Here is a 12,324-nt window from a genome sequence, read left to right as displayed (position 1 = left end):
GAAATTAAAAAACATTTGCAGCCATCCCAAGCTGAAGCTCAGTCAAAACATTTCATATCCGACTCAGATCTTGCTTTTTATTTATTTATTTGCAATCTATTGCATTCTCTGTCTTCTTTGTGCTTTGGAATAAACATTAAAGTAAGATACAAATAGATATATTCAATTTAGGATAGTTTGTAACATATCAGTCATTTTATATTTCACTTCATCACCTTTACATTTTAGGATTACGGATATGAACAAGAAGTTATGAAGATATGTCAGGTTTTCATGCTGACTTAAATTCTGTCCTAATTATTGAGTGAAATATTTCAGTATTTCAGTTAATATGAAATTACAATTCATATACTCATCCCAGGCTCCTGTATGTCTAAAATTTTGTTGTTTTCATCCTCTCCAACAAATTTATTTATTCAAATGGTATTTAGTTACAAATTTAGTCTGCTTTCCACTCAACAACAAAAGAGACTAATGAATACTGAAGGACCAAAAATTCAAACCATCTAAAACAAGTGTCATTCTATAGCTTAGAATGACAACATTTATAGCCATGAAATCAAATCAAGGCAGCAAAAATGGGACTGTAATACTGATAGCATCAGTTCAGTGAAATCTTGAGTGAATAGAGATGCTGATATTGACAACTAATTGTGAATGATAAGAAGCTTAAGATAAAGGTGCTTTCAAACTTGTTGACTTCACAAACATGACTATGTTGTTTTCTAACTCACAATATGGAAGTAATTTGGGAATATTTTCTCCTGATATTTTGTTTTCAACTTTCTAGTCAAATCTGTAGGTTACATTAAACCATCAAGATTAGACTGCCTTTGTAGTTAACTATGTAAGTGCCAACCTGGTCTAAACCATAGATTACACCATTTCCTTTGTGGAGAATCTATTCTTACAGAAAAGAGAAAAGGGACAAGCAGTAAGTCAAGGAAGTTAAAGATATGAAATAAGAGGAGGGGGGATAAAAGGAAAAATAGCTAACTCATGTTTACATCATTACTATCTATATAGTAGTAATACTCTGGTGTCTGTAGCCTGAGTGAAATAGTGCATCATAGGGCAAAACTTTTGAACCAAGGTGCCTCAAATGAACTAACTTGCAGAATGGATCCAGAAACCTAAGAGTCTGGTGGTATTAATATTTGGCAAATTTTATAAAATGTTTTATGACATAAAAATTATCACAACACATTTTATGATGTAAACTAAAGTGTCATAGAACATTTCCTGTGGTCAAATGCTGATGTTTGACCATGATATACAGTTCAAAATGTGCTATTTTTCAATTAATTCCAAATGCATTCCTCCTTTCTTCATCCTTTCATGTTATTATAAGACATAATTCTTACCTATTCAATTCTCACTGCATTCAACTGACTTTTATGTTTCTTCTAATATATCTAATTTTCCTTTCCATAGCAAGATGTGGAGAACATAGTACTTTTTACTTTCTTTAAAAAGAGACATTTAATTAATTTACACCACCTACAGGCCAGTGGTGGTAGGACTCAAAGTTTTTTACTACTGGTTCTGTGGGTATGGCATGACTTGGTGAGCATGGCAGGGAAAGGATACTGTAAAATCTCCATTCCCTCCCCACTCCTGGGGGGAGGTTACCACCGATTCTCCAAACTGCTCAAAATTTCCACTACCGGTTCTCCAGAACTGGTCAGAACCTGCTGAATACCACCTCTGCTACAGGCTGTTCTAATCATGGACTGATTATATGTAGCTTATAGCTTTTCTTCCTTCTTAACCATAGGTTAAATCAAGCCACCCCCTCTGCTCCCCAAGAAACACCATGTATTCCTCACAACAGATTGCATATTAGCATGACATTTTAAATTTGCATTTACACAACTTATTTCTTTCTCCATCCATTTCCCCATCTCTAGTTAATTATTCATAAGGCACAAACATTTCTTCATTTGCTCTAATTTTTCACTATTTATGCTTAATTCCTGTTATTTTCCCTAAATACAATCTAAGATCAGTCAGTGTCAAATAAATGCTGGCTACCTATGTCATAATTAATATGGAGCCTTCCTGTTATCATGTTTATCTCTTAAGTCTTAGTTTAAAAGATAAATTAAAGATAAATAAAAAGTAAAAAAAAAAATTTAAGTTTAAAAGACTTTTTAAATGTAGGAGTGATTTATCATGTATACCAGTGGTGAAATGCTACTGGTTCAGCCTGGTTTGCCTGAACTGTGGGAATAAACTTTGGCTTGGGTTCGAGTAATGATTAATCTAATGCTTTATACATACATGTCTGCCTAAAGGTCACTGAGATAAAGCAAGGAAACTAAAAGCAAACACTAGAAACAATTAAGCAGCTCAGACAACTGTAAACAAGTCTGTACTATATCTAATTATTGTAATCCACATTGTGATTATGCTTACTATGTACTAAAATCTCAATAAAAGGGAGCGCTGGAATTTACTCTTGGCTCCCATCCTGAGTACACACGCTTGTGTCTCATTCTTTCCATGGGAGACTACCACAAGTGGTGACCCCGACGTGATCCACTGCAGGTGGTACATGTCCGGACCTCCGTGTTTCCTCACCTGGAATAGGTAAAGTACGTACTTAACTATTGCTGGACAATAGGATTTTTTCAGGGAACATGGGGGAAAAACTTTCTCAGCCACAGGAACGGCATGTTAGTGAGCTGCTGAAGTTAGTCAGGACAAATTTCTTAAACTTTAAACCCTCTGGGGGGGAGCAAATAGTTCTTTCAAAAGGTAATGTGAAAAGGCTGCTGCAAGAGATCTGGCAGCAATGCCCTGGTACTCAGAGAGAGGCTCTTTAAAGTTAGACATGTGGAGGAAAATTGGAACTATCCTTCATGAAGAGCCATGGGCAACAGCTGAAATTTTGACATATTGGAAGGTTGTTATGACTGCTTTAGAGACCCAGCAACAACCTCTTTTAAAAACTTTAGTAGAACCTCCTCCTTATAAAGGAGTTGTGTTGCACCCTCCAACTCCAAAACTGGAGTATGCTTTCTCACCTCCAACAGCGCCTACGCCTGTGGAGGATAAAACCCAGCCACAAATGGGAAAAGTTCAAGCAATGATGCATCAGGCTTTCAATGAAGGGAAATTAGAGCCTGATGAGATTCCCCAGATGAATTTGTTTCCAGTTAATAGGCAAGTGGATGCTCAAGGCAACATGCAGGCTGAATGGGTTTCGATTCTGTTGGCAGTACTTAGGGAAATTAAGAAAGTAGTTAAAGATTATGGTATTCAAAGTCCTTTTACAAAGGGGTTCCTGACAAGTTTGGCTTCCTCACGCATGATTCCAAATGACTGGAAAGATTTAATGAGAATTATATTGAGTTCTACTCAGTATGTGGTTTTTGATTCAGAATACCAGAGGGAAGCTATCAATAGGGGATGAAATTTGAGGGGGCTGTATATGCCAGACCAAATCTATGGGGCAGGCTTGTTTGAATCCACTGCTGATCAAGCTACTAATTTGCCTGATCACATATTTCCCATGGTTATGGCAGCTGTCCTTGGGGCGTTGTCCTGCATCCAGGATGTGGGAACCCCGGCACGGTCTTTTTCTCAAATTAAGCAAACAGCATCTGAGTCCTATAACAATTTTGTGGAAAGGCTACAATTGGCTATTACCAGGCAAATCTCTAATGAGGAAGCAGCAAAGGAACTTTTGCTGAAATTGGCAGTTGAAAATGCAAACGCTGACTGCAAGCGTATCTTACAGCCTTTGGTGGCTAGAGGTGAGGTTACTCTGGCTGATCTGTTAAAGGATGTGCAGTGGTGGGTTCTCAGGCTTACAACATGGAGACTTTGGCTATGGCATTACAAAAAGGGATGAAACCTACAGGGAATTGTTTTAATTGTGGGAAGCCTGGCCATTTTAAAGCCCAGTGCCGATCCCCGGGGGCGGGGGGGAATGGCGTTTAACAAAAACAAAAATAAGGACGTCCGCCCGAAGTCAGTCTGTCCGAAATGCAAAAAAGGGTTTCATTGGGCAAATCAATGTCGCTCTGATCAAAATCAAAATTCGGGAAACTAAATTTGGGGCGTGCAGCTAGCCCCGCTCCCAAGGCTGTCACAAAAGCATCGCCTGCAATTACTGGGAGTGCAGGTTTGAGTTTAAAAATGCTGAACTCAATTGATGTGACTTTTCCTAATCAAGTGTACATTGAGGACATTCATTTGCATGGGCCACTGCAAGAAAAAACAGTGGGATTGGTACTTCCCAGGTCTTCTGCATCAAAAAAGGGATTCTTTGTTATTCCAGGGGTTATTGATCAAGATTATAAAGGGGTTATTAAGGTACAATTATACACTGATACTCCTACATCTTTAATGGCCGTTGACTCTATTGCCCAGTTATTATTGCTTCCATACATTCCTATGAATCCTTTAATTGGGATCCCACGAACTGGCGGTTTTGGGTCCACTGAAATGGCCAGTTCTCCAGTTGCTGCAGAATTGCTAGCTCTGACAAAAAATTTGACTACAGACCAACCTAAAATGACAATTGAAATTCAAGAAAAATCATTTTCTGGCCTTATAGATTCCGGAGCAGATGTCTCTGTGATACGCCAAAAGGAATGGCCAAATGAATGGGCGCTTGAGGACTCTCCAGCTGTTCGTGGAGTGGGTGGTATGCAGTTTGCAAGAAGTAGTGTACATTGGTTGACGGCATTGCATAGAACAACTGGTGAGACTGCAAGGATTCAACCTCTTGTGTTGCCCCTGCACATAAACTTGTGGGTAGAGATTTGCTGTCACAGTTCCGCACAAAAATTGTTATTGGATAATGGAAAAATTACAATTGTTAACCTCTCAGCCAGTCTGGATTGACCAATGGCCACTCACACAGGAAAAGCTTATTGCTTTACATCAATTGGTAGCTGAGCAGCTACAATTAGGACACATTGAGCCAACTTCTAGTCCGTATAACACTCCGGTGTTTGTTATCAAAAAGAAAAATGGAAAATGGAGATTTTTACATGATTTGAGAGCTGTCAACTCCATTCTTCAACCAATGGGAGCATTACAATGTGGTTTGCCTAACCCGAACCTGATCCCACGCAATTGGGATCTAGTTGTAGTAGATTTGCGGGATTGCTTCTTTTCTATCCCTTTGCATGCAGATGACAAGCAATTATTTGCTTTTACCGTACCTGAGTTGAATAACAATGCACCTACCTTTCGTTACCAATGGAAGGTTTTGCCACAAGGAATGCTAAACAGTCCAATGATGTGCCAGTCATATGTTCAAACGGCTCTGGCTCCGTTCAGAACCTCCCATCCTGGGTGGAAGGTTTACCATTACATGGATGATATTTTAATTGCAGCTCCCGGCCCACCGGGAATGGTTAAGGCAGTGTTACCTTGCCTTAAAGAGGTATTATTGCAATTTGGACTTCATATTGCCCCAGAAAAAATTCAAAGTCAAACGCCATATGCCTACTTAGGGCATAAGGTCCTTGCAACCTATGCTCATCCGGTCATTCCGGAAATCAAAATTGAGGAAAAGATTTCTCTAATAAAATTACAACAAATACTAGGAACAATTAACTGGGTTAGACCCTACCTGGGGTTAACTACAGCGGTACTCCAGCCCTTGTTCTTGGCCCTAAAGGGCTCCGTGAGACCGGATTCTGCTATAAACTTATCAGCAGAACAAAGGGAGGTACTGGCACACGTAAATGCGGCTTTAACGCAGCGTTGGGTTGATCAATGCATTCCCGACACTCCATTTGCTTTGGCAATTTTACAAACTCCAGCCTTGCCTACTGCAGCTTTATTTCAATTACATGAGGCGCAGGTTTATATCATTGAATGGTTGCATTTGCAGAATACTCCCAGAAAAACAGTTTCTACTATGGCTATGCTTTATAGCGAGTTAATCATCAAAGGCCAAAATCACAGTATGCATTTATATGGCATAGATCTAGTTCAGTTATTTTTACCTATCTCCCTCACTTTGTGGGAAACTTGGTATAGTCAATCCATTGAATTGCAAATTGCTCTTGAAAATTGGCCAGGGAAGATTTCTTGCCATACCCCCAGTGACCCCCGTTTCCAGTTGCTTCGAAACGTATCTGTAAATTTTAATTCAGTTATTGCTAAGCAGCCAGTTGAGGGCATGACCATTTATGCGGACGGTGGTAAGACCTACGGTGCTTGTGCATGGAGACAGGAAGGGGTATGGAAAACAAAGATTACCCCTCCTCACAATCAGCACAAAGAGCTGAATTAGCTGCTGCTATTTTGGCCTTACAGGAATTTGCGCAAGAACCACTAAATCTAATTGTGGATTCTCTTTACGTTTATCAATTAATACTTAACATTGAATTTGCTTATCTTTCCCCATCTGTTGATGCTAATCTTATGAGTTTGTTTTTAGCCCTGCAAAACTGTCTTCATTCTCACATACATTCTTTGCATATTGCACATATTCGCAGCCACCAGCCACTTCCCGGGGAACTGCAGGAAGGGAATGACGTGGCTGACGCAGCTGCCTCAGCCATGTCCTGTCTCTCACTTTCCCCTGTTACTCCGTGGGACTCACATAGCTATTTTCATCAAAATGCCAAAGCTCTTTGTAAACAATTTGGGCTCACTGCTGCAGAAGCAGCAGCTATTATCCAGCAATGTTCTAGTTGCAGTGCCCAATCCACTGCTCTTCCTCAAGAAGTAAATCCTTGGGGGAAATCTGCTTGTCAGCTATGGCAGATGGATATCACACAACACCCTCCTTTCAAACCATGGCACCATCTGCATGTCACCGTTGATACCTATTCAGGATTCATTATGGCAACACCTCAATGAGGAGAGGCTACAAAACATGTAGTCAACCATTGTCTCCGTACCTTCACACATGTGGGGCCACCAATGGAGATAAAAACCGATAATGGCCCTGCTTATGTCAGCACCGCCTTTGCGGAATTTTGTCATCGATGGTCAATTATACATAAATTTGGCATTCCCTATAACTCTACTGGTCAGGCCATTGTGGAACGAGCTCATCAGACACTCAAACAAGCACTCCTTCATATAAAAACAAAAACGGGGGAAGTGGAGGGATATGGTTTGCCTTACATACAAAACATTCTTAATATTACCTTATATACTTTAAATTTTTTAAACATGACAGGATCTCCTGCTGCTACGGCAGCCAGTAGGCATTTTGCTTCCTCCCCTTCTGCAGGTACGCCAAGACCGAAAGTTCAGTATAGGAGATTACCAGATCCAACGTGGAGAGGACCTGTCCCGCTGATAACTTGGGGCCGAGGATACGCTGCTGTTGAAGATGAGGGGACAGTTGTTTGGGTTCCTGCTCGCTGTGTGCATCCTTATCATCAGCCAAAGGGGCAAGGGGGTGGATTTGGGGGAATGGAAAAGAAACACGTTGATCCAGGACATGGGGAAGCTAGCAAACCTTCTTAACAAAACTGATTGTTGGGTATGTATGCACATGCCAACTCACAAAACATCAGGGCTTCCAATGGTTGCAGTACCTCTGGCTGAAGGTGACTGGTATAAGGGACAAAGCTATGGTTGTTCAGGGACGTGGTCCAGCAGTTGGACTACAAGAAACGTAACTACCTTACACCTTGGAAGCCGGATCCAAGAGATGGTGGGTATCTATTGGACCCACAATGAGACGGTAGAGAATATGACTTACTTGGGGACATATCCATTTTGCAACAAAACAATTGTTATTAGCAATGGAAATCGGGTTTATCCGGATGACATGAAAACTAAAAATCTCACTTACTTTGTACATAACATTTCTCGATTTTCTATTACATCTTTGATCAATGAAAATGGGTGTCCATATATTCCTGCTACATGTTGTCCCACCACGGAGGACAGCAACCGGTTGCGTAAATGTGCGGATGGGACTAACGCACCATCGTCCACTTATTTGGCTATGTTAATGGAGTCCTTTGCAAAACTAATCTATGCTGAGCCAAATAAGGTTGGTCATCTCCTGGGAGCAAATTTATGGTTGCTGTGAGGACGGATGGCCTATGATCGCATGCCAGCACGAGGGAAAGGGGTCTGCACCTTTGGGAAAGTAATCCCATCTCATTTCATTCAAAAATCTTTGGGGACCGCTCATATCCGCAATGCGCGTTCCGCAACGGAAGTAAACTCTGTTTTGACCCATGACTACTGGACACAAATATCAAGGGGAGTTATTCCCCCTTTCGGAGTCATGATGAACTATAGAGATTTGCATTGTTTAAACAATTGGACAGTTACTATGTTTAAAGACACCATTAAAACCCTAAAGCTGCTTAAAGAAGAACAAGGCAAAATTCTTGACTTTGTCCTGCAAACCAGATATGCGGTGGACACTATTCTGGCTGCGCAAGGGGGAGTTTGCGCTGTGATTCATACGCATTGTTGCATGTATATCTCTGATTACTCTCCAAACATTACAGCTACTATACAGCATATGGAACAAACCCTGAAGGAGAATCCATTACAATTGGAGGCGGAGGAACTGGACGTGTGGTCTGCACTTTGGTCCTGGTTGCCAGATGGTTCATGGATTCGTCACCTAATTGTTGGAGTGATATTTCTTTTTATACTTTCTCTTTGTGCATGCTGTATTATCCAATGTCCCCCTGGACTTTTAGGAATGTGTCGGGTGAAACCTACGGAAGGAGAACTGCTGTTGCAAGTGGATGGCAGAAGGAAATGGAAGTTGGCATCTCCCCCGTCCAAAGGGGATAAGCTTTTTGGCGAGGCCCTCGAGCCCTTTTTGGTTGAACTCAAGGATTCGCTTCTCAAGAAGGTAGAACTTTGGGCCACTCCTATACTTCAAATAGCCTCGGTTCAGAGGGGAAACCAGTTCCAGCTTCCACTGGCCATCCAAGACCTCTTACCAATACTGTTCAGGCAAGGGCAGGCAGCAGTGGCTACAGATTGGGCCTTTCGAAGAAGAAGTCACCCATACTGTCGCTGGCACTAGTGCCCACTCTATGCCCATTGGAGGCCGATTAGCTTGGTTTGCGGACCTATGGGAGCGTATTACTTCTAACGCCTGGGTTTGTACACGGCTAGATCAGGTCTTTCCCTGGAATTCTACTCCACTCCTCTGAGGTTCCTTATCTCCTGCCCAGTATCTAGGCTCGCAGGGAGAAGGAGTCTGATCGACTCGATATCCAGCATTTGCTGGAGCTCAGGACCATTCAAGAGGTTCCCTAGTCCAACAGGTGATGGGGTTCTACTCCAGGATTTTCGTATCCCCATGACCCTCGGGGGGTGGAGGACTATTCTTGACCTGAAACAACTCAATGATACATTGTGTAAAGGCATTTTAAGATGCACTCTCTTCTTCCTTTCTAGAGAGTGTTCAGCAGGGGACTTCCTCTCATCCATAGACTTGATGGAAGCTTATTTACACGTTCCTATCTGTTCATCACACAGGCAGTTCTTAAGGTTTTGTTACCAGGGGCAATACTTTTAATATAGAGCCTTCCCCTTGGGTTGTCTTCCACCCCTAGAGTTACTCCAAAATTTGGCTCCCCTAGTGGTGCACCTTCCTCCTTCCTGGTGTGTTTGCAGTGTTATTTAAATGATATTAATCATGTCTTCTTCCTTTCAAAGGATTCAGCAAGATCTGCAGGTCATGATTTTGGTTATGCCAGACCAGGGTTTTTCCATCAATAGCAAAAAGAGCCATTTCACTCCTTCTACTCAACTCCTTCATTGGGGGCCATTATTGGCTAAGTAGTGTGTCAGGTTTTCCTTACACAGGAATGATTGGATGGCCTGCAGGGGATGATTAGGGGCATTCAGAGTAAGCATTCTGTTCCTTTTGTCCATTTATCTCACCTTTTGGGGAAAATGGTTTCCTGTATTGGCATTGTCTCCTGAGCCAGACTTCATGCCAGGTCCCTGCAATGGTTCTTGTGCCTCATTGGAGGTCAGGGGTCGAGTCATTCCCCTTGGACAGTGTAGTTGTCTAGCACCTTTTACTTCCATCCATTGGTGGCTTTCTAGAGCTATGTCCATAGGACAATCCTTTAAGGTGGAGACCTGCCTTGTCCTCTCGATGGATATTCCTTGTCAGGCTGGGGGGAATCACCTGGCTTCCCTCGGGGCCCAAGGCTTATGGTCTGCGGAGGATCAGGCCCATAGCTTCAATTGGTTAGACCTCAGAGTCTGGCCTTAGACAGTTTTTGCATCAGGTTTCTGTTCTTGACATGACATTCAATGTTGCCACACAAGCATATCAACAGCCAAGGGGGCAACCAGGTCCTTATTGATTATGACAGAAGTAAAAGCCCTGGGAGGATGGGCTGAGTGTCTCCTTTTGTCTCTCAGAGCTGAACTCATCTCTGGCTTGGATAATGTGCAGGCGGCCTGGCATACATGACCTCCATTGGTCACACTGAGGGAAGTTTACATCCCTCTCTATTTCATCAAATTATGTTCAGATTTGGATTGGCAGGGGTAGATTGGTTTACCACCTTCCCCTTAATGACCATTGGCCCAGGTTTTTTCACTAGATATTTTGCTCAGCAAAAGGAAGCAATGCCTTGCATTGTAGCTAGCCTCCAGGCTTGTTGTACACCTTTCCTCATTGCTACTGCTCTCGGTGGTGATTTGATGAACCTTGTTGGAGTAAGCCGAGGTGATATTAGTGGCTCCCTATTGGCCTCATCAGCCATGGTTCCCTGATTTGATGGACCTCTCAGTAGCTCACCATTGGCGGATTCCAGAGGAGGATGTCTCTCTTCTTCAGGGGTCCCTGGCTCACCCGGAGACCAGTGGCTATATCTGGTAGGTTGGCTATTGAGTGGGGGCATCTTAAAAAGTACCCACCACTCCAACAAAGTGATTAAAACCATTCAGGCCTCCAGGAGACCTTTGACCATCGTATTTATGAGGCTACATGGCAATCCTTTTCTTCTTGGTGTGCCAAGGCTCACATGTCACCTCTGCAAGCCTCCTTGGCTGCTGTTTTGGAATTCCTACAGGCTGGCCTGAATAAGGGTCTTGCACCCAACACACTTTGCAGGCAAGTGATGGCTATCTCATTTGTGCTGACTTGTGGGAAATTTGCAGCTTTGTCTCAGCACCCAACTGTCCGTAGGTTCCTCAGAGGTGCGACCAACCTTTGTCCTCCTATGGTACATAGGTACCCTACTTGGGATTGGCCCAAGGTACTGCAGTCCCTTACCAGTCCTCCATTTGAACCACTCAGACAGTCCAGCCTATACCTTCTTACACTGAAGGTGACATTCTTGGTGGCAGTTACTTCAGCAAGGAGAGTTTCTGAGTTGGTCGCTCTCTTGGTTTGTCCTGATCTCTGTCTCTTCCATCCCCACCAGGTGGTTTTACGTTTGGACTGGGCCTTTATTCCTAAGGTCAACGCCTCCTTCCACAGAGGTCAGGAACTGGTTCTCCTGGATTTTGTCCCTAGCAGGTCCATGAGTTGAGAAGGCTTGGCACACTTGGATATGCGCAGAGCCTTAAAGATTTATATCAAATGGACTGCTGAATTCCACAAGACAGAATCTCTCTTTTTGTTCCTTCCAACCTTTGACATTGGGAGGAAAGGTGACTCCATCCACGGTAAGTAGATGGATCAAGGCATGTATAACTTAAGCCTCTTCCAGTTGGTCCTTTCCAGTACCTAGGGGCATCAAGGTGCACTCCACTCACAGTGAGGTGACGACGACGGCTTGGGCAATGCAAGCATCAGTGGAGGAGGTCTGCAGAGCAGCCACATGGACATCCCCTTTGCCTTTTATCTGCCACTACCAACTGGACTCCTTCACTTCAGTGGATGTGGTGTTTGGAAGACGGGTCCTGCAACAGGTAGTTTTGGACCGTGGAGGCCAGGACCGATTTTAACCCTCCCGAGGACAACCCTGCTTTGCTATGTCCCATCCTGACCTGTTGCAGCCTTACAAGGGAAAATGTGCATTGTTTACCTGAACACCACTTTTCCCTGTTAGGCAAGACAGGTCAGCCCCACCCTTTGGGAAGTGGTCTGGCCAAGAAACCTATGAGGGGGGGTTCCAATAATGCTTTTGTTGTTTCTTCCCTTTCTTAGAGGCAATTCGGTCTGTTGCAATGACTTCGTAGAACTGGGGAGGAGTTACCCAGAATGGAGAGAGCTAGGCTAATAAGCCTCTTACATAGACTCAGTCCTAAGCAGCTAAAAAGGAGTAACACCCATCCTAACCTGTCTTGCCTAACAAGGAAAAATGGCGTTCAGGTAAACCACCTCCATTTTAATTGATGTTATGGTACCTGAGTGAATCCATTATGCCATTGGATTTTGCTTGGATG

At 43.0% G+C, this 12,324-nt stretch overlaps 1 pseudogene across 1 annotated transcript in view; it reads right to left on the bottom strand.

The window, feature by feature from the left end:
- The window catches only part of LOC113430125 (vomeronasal type-2 receptor 26-like), a 29,696-nt pseudogene extending 17,932 nt beyond the window's left edge, over window positions 1-11,764 (bottom strand). The window contains exon 1 of the transcript XR_015745975.1: window positions 11,692-11,764. The product of XR_015745975.1 is annotated as a vomeronasal type-2 receptor 26-like (transcript). The remainder of the gene's footprint in view (window positions 1-11,691) is intronic.
- Between the last annotated feature and the right edge of the window lie 560 nt (window positions 11,765-12,324).

The sequence above is a fragment of the Notechis scutatus genome, chromosome Z, assembly GCF_049901735.1.
Source record: "Notechis scutatus isolate UNSWTSFEM ecotype Mainland chromosome Z, rNotScu1.2, whole genome shotgun sequence".
Taxonomy (NCBI): Eukaryota; Metazoa; Chordata; class Lepidosauria; order Squamata; family Elapidae; genus Notechis; species Notechis scutatus.
The sequence above is the reverse complement of the archived record's forward strand: the minus strand, read 5'-3'. Positions and strand labels throughout refer to the sequence as shown.